The following is a 10,315-nucleotide window of genomic DNA, read 5'->3' as shown; positions in this document are numbered from 1 at the left end:
GTGTGAGCAGTACCTGTGGAGCGTGAAGAAAAAGAAACGAAAGGCCGTCTGCGAGCTACCGAAGTCTCGGAAAACGCTCGGCGAGAATGCCACCTTCGTGAGACAGATGTACGAAGACCCCGACGGCCAGGACTTCTTCGGCAGGTATTACCTCATGAAGTGGCATACTGTATGCACTATCCTGACTAAATAACCCAGAAAAGCTGTCAGAAAAACCATATTAGAGACCCCCTCACCCTTATAGCATGGCGAGGTGCGTCCACCTGAAACGCAGCAATGCTGCTTGTTTCCATACTTTTATGTGCTCTTACCATGGCATTGTTCAATGCATGCATGTATATTAGCACTAGTAAGTTTAAGTTTAAGTTAAAGAGCTCTAGTAAGTTTTGAAGATTGAAAGCTATTAAGTGCTTTGTGTCAGCATGCCCTCACTATTTCTGTAAGACCAATGCAATGCATAAGGAAACTGAAGACTTCATCTTTTTGGGGGGGGGGGGGGGGGGGGGCTTGTCAATTGATCGATTAAAGCTTGAATATGATTAATTTTTTAACCGGTTAATCGGTCGAATTCGAATGAGAGGGCACAAATTAAGAGTTTAATGTTTCTCTCTTCCCTTCTTGTTACTGCAGTGCTCTCCAGAGCGTAAACATAAGCCACTTGGTAAGCGAGTATCACACAAACAGTACCAACATTCATCATGGTTAAAGCAGGGGAAAGAAAGATTTTATTGAAGTCACGTGACCTTCGATAGGGAGTTTAGCTCCCTCACTTGTAAATTTGACGAAATTTTCATCCCTCGTGTTACAATGGGCGTGCAACTCGTCGCACCATTCAGTGACGACAGTTCAAAAAAATGTCTGCGCCACTTAGGTGGACAAAAGACTTGCACCTTCACAGGGCCAATTTCCGACATTCTGCCAACTCCTAGTTTTTCCTAAAAATAGCAAGAACGCATTGGAGTATGACGCAAGCTGGTTAACTGTATGTACCTGTCTGCGGCCCCGGTGCCTGGGGCTAACACCGGCCCTTTCTCTTGAACACTGACGCGAGCTGTACGGAGCACCCTGTGATTACTGCTGATGCAATGGTAGCAGAGGAAATTGCGTGCCATGTAAATAAGTATTGTCACCTTCTTGCTTTTGTTAGACCAACGGTGGTGTGCGGCTCGCTCCTCACGGATGTGGAGGCATGTCACTCAACCCTGTGACCGATACTGGAAGCTAAGTAACTGCACTGCAACACAGTCCCACTTTGCCACTGGCAAGAGCGACAAAACTACTGTGCTACTCCCAAGAGCCCAGGTGGGGCAGTGAGGAGACAGCAAAGAACTCCCGCACGCATCCTTTTTGACGGGGGAAGCCAGCAAACCTTTGTGACGGAATAACTCTGACGTTAACTGCAGCTCGAGGTTGCTGGTGAATAATATAATACTGTCCACTGCTTCGGAGGAGCACCAAGAAAAATAGTGACAAGTACCAGTGGCTTAGTAGCCAGACTCGTTCTCCCTTCAGAGGTAATTTCTTTTAAGATGTAATACTGAATTTTGTACCGAGCAAACGTACCATCAACCCGTAGCTAGGCCCATTTCGAAGGACTAAATTCTAGAGCATACATGACCTCTACGTAGCACCGAAAATGACATGACTCGGGCTACAGACAACTTACATCCGGGTTGATGGAGACCACAATCGCCATGCCTTTCACGCCTTTCGCCAGCTTCCGGTTCAGCGCCAACAGTCTGCGCTCGTCCTGGGGATCCACCCAGCACTGTGGCTGCACCTTGAAGACGAACACTGTGGTGGCAAGTGTCCTCAGATGCTCCACAAATCCTGCAAATGAGCGAACAAGCTACTGTGTCCAAACACCATGCTATCTGTGTGAAATACGAGACAAATCGGGAAGAGATAGACAACATACCAGGATGTCGCGGCAAACTTCGTCCAATCGCCTGCCATTGTCGAGGTCGTTACCCCCGACGTAGACGACAAAGAAGTCCACCCGCCTCAGAAGCCACCCCCCAAACCTTCGTAAGCAGCGATGCCGCGGTGGCCCCCCTACACTAAACGTGCAGGTTTGCACGTCACATGCGAACGTCAGGTGCTGTCTGGTCAGGAACTTCAGTTGGCTGTCGCCTACCAGAATTCCTTCCATGACTGCAAAATGAGGGAGCAAGAAACGGGCCAGAAACCAGGAGCGCAGAACCGCGAGAAGGAGAGTGCCGACAAGAACAAAGAATCGGATTGGATCGGATTCTGACAGTTCCTCACGTTGTCAATGTTGACACTTTATGCCACAAATTATTCCTGTGCATTTCGTTTCGTGGGACTATTATAAAATAATGCTCAAACGATACGCATGCGTGACTACGAGTCTTGGTGCTTTTTGTGGGTTTTCCTAAAGGATTTAGTGTCCAAAAACAGGCGATTAGCGGGACGTAACGTTGACCGGGACTCTCAAAACAAAACAAGGGACATTCTTTGTGCTCTCCTTTTTTTTTTGTTTTCCGGTTCTCAGTTTGAAAGATTAGTGATGGACGAATTTTCTCTGAATCAAGATTCGGAAGAATTCGGGGGAGCAGCCGGTGGCTCCGTCCGAGGCGTTGGAATGATTGTGAACATTGCCAGACCAGGGTGATAAATTTTTCAACTTTTTGTTAGATGAAGCCAAATACACTTCACGAAAAATATCTTAGCATAGTAATTTAATTATTAATAAACCCCATCTGTTGACATTTCATTGTTCTTGGTTCAGTTTGCTTTCAAAAAAGAGTGTATGTCATGATCCGTAGCCAGCTTTGGCGATAAAATTAGTTTCGGTTCCAAACAAGTGCTGCCTACAATTAATAAAAATACCCAGTGCATGCCCGTTGAACCCAAGTCACCTGGGCGGCCTCTCTTTTCAACACGTCCATGCTCGGTGAAAAGCAGTGATTTATACGCACACCTTTATCACCCCCCCCCCTCCCCCCAACTTCCTGGGTTGAAAATCTTGGATAAAACCCTGGTGAGAAGAGTGCCAGTGGGAACACTGGTGTTCACGTCATTCGTCCCATCACTAGTAAAGGTGATGTGCTCAGAGCTGCAGTTCCCTCTTGTAATTTTAGCGGCTGTGATTGACCACTGCATTGGCAGTCATTCTGCAGTTCCTAAGATGTCCTCAAAAGGTTCTGGTATCGGCAATAGACCTTATGCGAAATTGCTTTGTGGTCTGACAACACTGACAGTGTCGCCATTTTAATGTTGGCAAGCGCTGTCGGTACCGAAGCACGGTGGAGGCATCGGAGACAGCCGTACGGGCAATGTGCGATGGCACGGTAACTGTTTTTCGCCTTCTGACCAGTTATGTGGACGAACAGTTTAAACAACCTACCGCAACTGTCTGACAAGACTCTCAGGGGCCTCTGCACGCTGACAACAACCTTGTCGAAGCAGCGGACCAAGCCCTGCGCCTTCGCTGTGGAAGCTTCTTGTCGCCAGCATGTGCACAGGCCTCTGAAAGGACTAGGCCGTCATGCGTTTCATCTTTGAGAACAATTTTAATTCTTTTTTCGATGCGAATACGATTGAAGTCGTACTGTTTAGCGGTATACTGCTCCACAAAAATACATAACTCAAAATGAGTTTTTCTTTTTTAGTTCTTACTGGCGGAGGGTTTTTTGGTGGAACACTCTGTGTTCTAAAAGAAACTGCCCAGGGCAATATTTTTCAAGCATTGCAAAGGGTTGAAATTGGTTTCAGATAGCATTGACCTCAAGCACAGTTTGACGGATGTTGCGCTCTTGATGAAGATTTGTTCAACCCTGGCAGAATAACTGCGGTGACTTTCTCAAGATTACCCCCGAGCTTCTTTGCACAAAACAAAATTTCTACCTCAGCTGCGACGAAAAAAAAAAAAAAAGAAAGAAAAGGAGGTTTTAAAATGGAGTTGGCACCGCCTATGTTGCTTCATTCGACGTCGGCAACAAAAAATTTTGCCGCCGCTGACATCAAAGTTTTAGCCACTGCGATGAACCTAACCCACACCGTGACCTAACCATTTCAGTGTTAACCATACACATCTTCAATTATGGTTGGTGGCGTTGAATATAAAAACTGCCATCTTTTTGCCTCTCTTAACAGCCTTGGTCTCGTCCGCATGCATTGAGCTGCTTGCGCATCAAGAAAAAGGCAGCCTGATACTACAACGCACATAAAATAAAAAAGGTCAAAAACAAATTTGGTGCAACTTATAAAAAGAGACTAGGGCTCAGTTCAACAGTTGTAAATGGCTTCACGCCACGTGATAACGTCCGCATGTTTCTTCGCGTTGTCACCGATTGCTTTTGTCAAAAGCTGCGTCTCAAGTGACAAATAAAAATAAGCAAAAAATGTGAACCCCGTTCACATTTTGTTCACGTCATGCATGAATCGAAGGTTTATCGCTGCATCCGCAGCGGAACGCAGCAATCATTGGCATCGCATCTCTCGCACGAAGCGCGCGGTCGCTTGTTTACATGGGGTCCACCACTGGGGTCCACCGTGCATGGGGTCTTCGTCGGTCGGGTCTCTGGTTTCATTTTCTCGCCACTAACAAGATGGCGAACGTAGTTCTTGGCGCGCTACTAGATGGCGCTCTAAATTTCGCATATGGCCTATTCCTCTACCTGTTCACAAGACAAGGAAGCACCACTTTTGAAAGAAAAAGCCATGTTCCTTGAGGCATGCATTGCAATTCCACACCCCAATGAGCTGGGTGTTCGTTGTATCAGTAGGGGTACGTGATACAGGCACAAGACCTGTAGAAATGTTGCAGCTTACGTATCCTGTAACAAATGTTGCCGATGGTTGTACCTGAAAGCCTATCGAAACTAGACGATACAGTTACAACAGTATTTAAATGGCTTTATTCCATGCAGTTCCAGGCAGCCTACGATCAATGCTGTACGTGCAGGTCCCATTTCCAGGCTTGGTCCAGGATCGCTGTTTGCCAGGCTTGTACCAGCACCTGCGTGCCTGTTGGTTTGCAAGTGCATGCACCTAGCCCGTCAAAATGGAGTTCCGGTTTTTCTTGTCTGGCGAACAATAATCGCAATGTGAACTTTTAAGGTCTGCGCAGCGAGCTTCGCTGCCACTGATTTAGTCGAGCAAAAAAAAAAAAAAAAAAGCGGAATCTCCATTGTGATGTGTGACTCCTATCCACTAAACGGGAGACACGCTCTCTAGCAGTCAAGCTCTGCCGAGAGACCAGCTGGCTTGATCTGGCTCCCACAAGCCAGTCTGGGTAAGGAAAGTGTGAGGATGCATGAAATGATTCCACAGGTAAGGATATGGAGTCTGTCTCTGCAGTCTCCACCCCTCGACCAAGGCTTGTGCCTGAAACTGGAAAAAGAAATAGAAGCATCAGGCACACAATACAGAACTCTACTGTTGATGAACACCCAGCTTATCAATGAACCTAGCAAGAGTAACCAAATTAAGTGTGTCCTTCCTGGACATGGTCCTTACTGCCTGCACATGCAAAGCAAAATCCAGCACATGCAGTCCAACTATCAAGCAAAGCCAGCTGTGATCAAGGAATGCCCAAACTGCACCGTAGCGCGCACACGCTCCAAGAACGCCGTGCCTCGGTGACGCATGCATCCATGCAATAAGCGAGGCTTTCGAACCCAATACTATTCTACGCGGGATGCTCTGTGAAAAATCTCGCACAATTAAGAAAGTGCAATGCTTGCTTGACAGAAGCAATTGCAAAGGCAAAAGTAATTTCCCTCAACAAATAACAAACCTCCAAAAGTTAAAGGGCCCCTGAAAAGAAAAAAAAAGTTTTTTTTTAAAACAGTCTGGTTGGGACACGCGTGTCAAAAAATAAATTTTACGCGAAAAAAAAATTTTTTTAGAGCAAAATTGACGGCGAGAGATTTATTTGAAATTTTGCGCGCAAATTCCAGGTCATTCAGCTCGGCTTCTCATTGGCCAATAGAATGAGTGACAGCTTAGATGTTGGTTATAAAATCTTCGTGATCTTTTGAGATCGCCTTTTGAATTGCATATTTTTAGGTTTAAGAAACAATCCATCGAATGAACGTCGCAATTGCTTACAAACGTTTTACAAAATCGTAACTTCCGTTCGGATACTGCAACAAAACAACAAACAAAAGCTTCGCCATTTTGTTTTCTGTCATGGTCGCCGTCGTTGTAACGCGTCTCGCGTACCTCGGGTGGTTTTACAGTTTTATCGCGTTTATATGTGAAAAGCTTCTGAAGAGGGCTTGTTGCTTGCGTTAGTTAGTCATCGTAAGTACTTGGGAAGTGGCGCGGTGTGACAGGTTTTTGTTTTCCTGCTCTTCTTTGCGTGATCCGTGTGTCCTGTTTGACCCATCTTTTGTATGTTTTCTGGCGCGCTCCAGTGCCAATTTTTTTTAGATGTCAGTTCCCGTAAAGAGTTTAGTGAAGGCACGCGGCACCGCACTTAACGTTTAATAAAAAAAATGAGTCACCACTGCGTGTCCTCGCGGCGGCTTGAAGGGTCGTGCGGCTCGGACGAACTCGTCGAGGCACCCGCTTCGCCGCCTTCAGCAGCGAAGTGGGTGCCTCGTCGCGAGTGGTTGTTTCGCGGCGATCGGAGCGGACGCCTTCCGGCTGGCGAGGGGTGTCCTCGTACGGGCGAAGGCCCAGCTGCTGGCAGCGTTGAATGGTTGAAGCAACCGACGCTTCAGGTCGGGGTCCATCGCGACGAGTATGTACTGTGTGACCACGGTACGTGCACGATACGACGCGGAACGTCGTGCGACCGGCAGACACGGGCTGTGTTCCAAATCTCCATATAGATCCGAGTTATTCCGGCGGATCGTATCACGTGACAGCACAGATTGAAAAACGTTGTACGCGGGTGGGTTTTAGAACGCCAAGGGTACAAAACTCTTACCCTGGGGTAAGATCGAGTAAATTTTGGAACACGGCCAGGAAGTAGCAATGGCTCTCGTGCGGGGCGCAGCCAAGCCGGGAAAGTAGCCAAGCCGATCCACTACGAAGAGGCGGGGTGTACCTCTCCTCCACGCGCCCGAAATGCCGAGAGAGAAAAAGGTGGAAAGGAGGTGACTGCCGACTAAATTGCGTCTGGCGCAATCAATATTGCTCTAAAAAAAATTTTTTTTTCGCGTAATACAACAGCAACAATTAATATTAATTTTTTGACACGCGTGTCCCAACCAGACTGTTTTTAAAAAACCTTTTTTTTCTTTTCAGGGGCCCTTTAAGTGCAAAGCAATGAGGCACAATACGCTCTGAACGTAGTGCTAAGGGATGCTAGAGAGAAAGGAAACTTGCAATGGACACAGGAATAAGCAGAACAAGCATGGCACCATACTTACCAGCAAACACTAGCAGAGCCTACGAACAAGACATGCATGTAGAAAAGCAAGTAAAGTGGCTTAATATCACTGTGATCAAGGGAGGTCCATATTGTACCGGAACACACAAACCTCCCAATAAGAGTGCCTCAAGCCCGACATGCAGCGAAAACATTGCAACATGCCAGGTAATTGAAGGGCCATTACAGATCTTGCCTGCATGAAATGAATCATACAATTAAGAAAGGTGAAGAGAGAAAAACTAATGAGGCAGCCTAAGAAGACCAGGGAGGGCAGCAGTTGAAAACGAAGATCCTTAATCTTCCGAGGCAGTTGAAGGACCATTACAGAGAGTGCCTACATGAAGCGGATCATGCAACACAATTAGGGAAAGAAAAGTATTGTAAGAAGCAAGGCACATGAATGGACAACCTAAGGAGATGGGGGAGGGCAGCAGTCAAAAAAGATCCCTAATTGAGCTAATGAGTTAATATCAGAGGGGAGAAGACCACCCCCCGGTAGGGCAGACAGACTTTCATAGAGATTAACTACTGGATGTGCCCACCATATTCAGAGATCGATATAAGTAGGATCATGTTCCTCGCTTCCTCCCATTCTTGTCTTCACTGCTGCTCTCATTGTTCCGTTCTCTGCTCTTCCCTTTTGTCTCTCCACTGTCTCTCCATTTCCGCTCTCTCACCCTGCCTTTTCTCTCTCTCGTCGCTCCCGTCTCGTTTTCGTTGCCCTTCTCTTTCCGTTCGGCCAGGACTACCTCGTGCGCAAGATCTGTTATCTGTCGGATGTAGGACAAGCACCTGTCGATGCTCATCTGCTGCATGTACAGACGAAGGTGCGACAGGGACTGTGCTATCTCATCAGTGTGTCCTGGGGGGGCAGTCAGAAAATCGAAGGCTAGCGCCGCAGCGGCTCGCAGGACCTGCTCTACTGGTGTGTTCCCTTCGTCCGCAGACTGCCTGTGCTTTCCACCTCGGGTTTGTGGTGTCCATGACGCAGGTTGCGAGGGCGCTTGGTGCTGTGGCGTTTCCTGGGGCATTTCCTGCACGTCAGTGGAAGGTGGGCTTGGGGGAGGTCCAGTTCGCTATTCCCGCTGTGCAGCCAGGAATGCAGCAGAGCGGCAGAGCGAAATGCAAACAGAAATGTCGGTAATAGCCAAGCGATCCTGAGACTTTGCGCGTGGCAAGTGGCATTGCAAAGGACCACAAAATAAAGATGCAGAAAGAATTACCACAGAAGCTGTGACAGCACCTTGCTCAACTGCATCGGTGATGTCCCCAGATGGCAGGCTAGATGCCCGCAGTGGTGCCTATCATTCAATGGAAGAGCTCTGAATTAACCAAGCAAAGATGCTTCTGCAGCATGAAACATGGCTATACCCCCTCCCCCACTGGCCCCTAGGACAGAGATTGAGTGCTTGAGTGGCTTTGAGATGGTGTAGCACTCGAAAGTCCAAGTGAAACACAGCCAAAAGAATAATGTAGCCACTTACTAAATCAGACAGATGAACACGAGGTAGAGAAAGATTAAGATTATTACGAGTGTACCTTCGTGAGACAATAGAGTTGCCAGTCAGGAAACGGCAGCTCTCAAAATAGGCCCACTTTGGCTTGAAGACGTCGGAGGTGCCACATCCACTGCGCTCTGAAGCTGCCACCTTCGCTGCCTCCCTTATGTACTTGTCATGGATGTACTCCCACCTTAATTTGCACAAGGAGGCTGAAAAAATGTAGATAGCTTTGTGGGACATGTCTCACAAGCATCAAATACTTGTACTAAAATGTGCAAAGAAGCAGAGAAAATTTTTTGAAGTCAAATGGCGTAGTACCCTCCATAGGCTTAGAGTGTGCGCAAACTAAGGCTTCAAAATGCTACACACAACACAGGTGCCATAAGGGAATCACAGATGCGTACTAGGCTGCATGGGACGCGAGAAGTACTAGTCAAAAATTGGTTGAATACTGGAACAGTTGAAAACTAGGGTCGACGCAATTTTAAGAAGCCAGTTATGTACCGCTCGCAAATAAAAAAAAATGTTTCATACTTTAAAGGCGCATTTGCGAGTTTTATCGCACAAGAGCTCGTTCCCAGAAATAATGTGAAACTGTTTCAAGTTCAAATTTTCGCGCTATGTCAGATTGTTTTTCTTCCGGCACACACGCATGCAGACCACGGGCTCCGTTCACTACGAAAAACTGTGGGACCGGTCATTTTCAAAGAATGTGGGGTATGCGCTTGCCTGCAGGTTGCCCAAGCATCATCTTGGTTTTGTACAGACCTGGCGTATGCAGCGAGCAATAAAAGGAAGCATACGTGCCATGGTCGAGTCGTGTGCGTTGAAATGCCTATGACGAGTATGTAAATCGCCCAAATGTTTCACAGAATGACCATGGCCCTTTCAATCACTCGTAAAAGTACATGAAGAAAGAAAAAAAACCTATATAACACGCTGCGCCAAGAGCACAAAGACGGACACGCTAAGTTAGGAAAGGTTGCGTTAAAAAACATGCCCACAGAACTCCGATGTCAGCGGATAAAAATGCATACTTACGGTCGGTGATCTTCATCGCCTGCGCATTGTCTTCCTATGAGTTCTTTCGCTTGTCCTGGTCCTGGTAGTTGCTACGATACCTGTCGTAGATCCAGGGGTACTGCTGAACTAGCTGAATTAATCTATAGGTTTCCTCGGGTATGTCAAACGCAGTGGCAACTTCAGCCCTCTTCGCGGCAGCGGCACTCTTCTTTGCAGCTTGAGCAGCTTTCCTCGTGTCGGAGACGGGCGGGAAGTTCATCATCGCAGCCATTCTTGTAAGCAAGCAGTGACATGGAGCGTCTGAGGCATTTGCACGCGGAACCACGTGAATGCCGGTGGCAAGGAGGGCGGAGGAGGGAAGTGCACCGCGCTGATTGGCCGCGGAGAAAATACAGAAACCTACGTCAAAACACGGAAAGGAGAAAGTTGAAAATTTTTC

At 47.3% G+C, this 10,315-nt stretch overlaps 2 pseudogenes; both read right to left on the bottom strand.

The window, feature by feature from the left end:
* LOC115325688 overlaps window positions 1–1,956 on the bottom strand; it is a 169,251-nt pseudogene extending 167,295 nt beyond the window's left edge.
* Window positions 1,957–7,898: 5,942 nt separating this feature from the next.
* LOC115320163 lies at window positions 7,899–10,024 on the bottom strand (annotated as a pseudogene).
* Window positions 10,025–10,315: the final 291 nt, after the last annotated feature.

This window comes from Ixodes scapularis, unplaced genomic scaffold (genome assembly GCF_016920785.2).
Source record: "Ixodes scapularis isolate PalLabHiFi unplaced genomic scaffold, ASM1692078v2 PGA_scaffold39__5_contigs__length_11793443, whole genome shotgun sequence".
Lineage (NCBI taxonomy): Eukaryota > Metazoa > Arthropoda > Arachnida > Ixodida > Ixodidae > Ixodes > Ixodes scapularis.
This window is presented reverse-complemented; position numbering and strand designations above follow the sequence as displayed.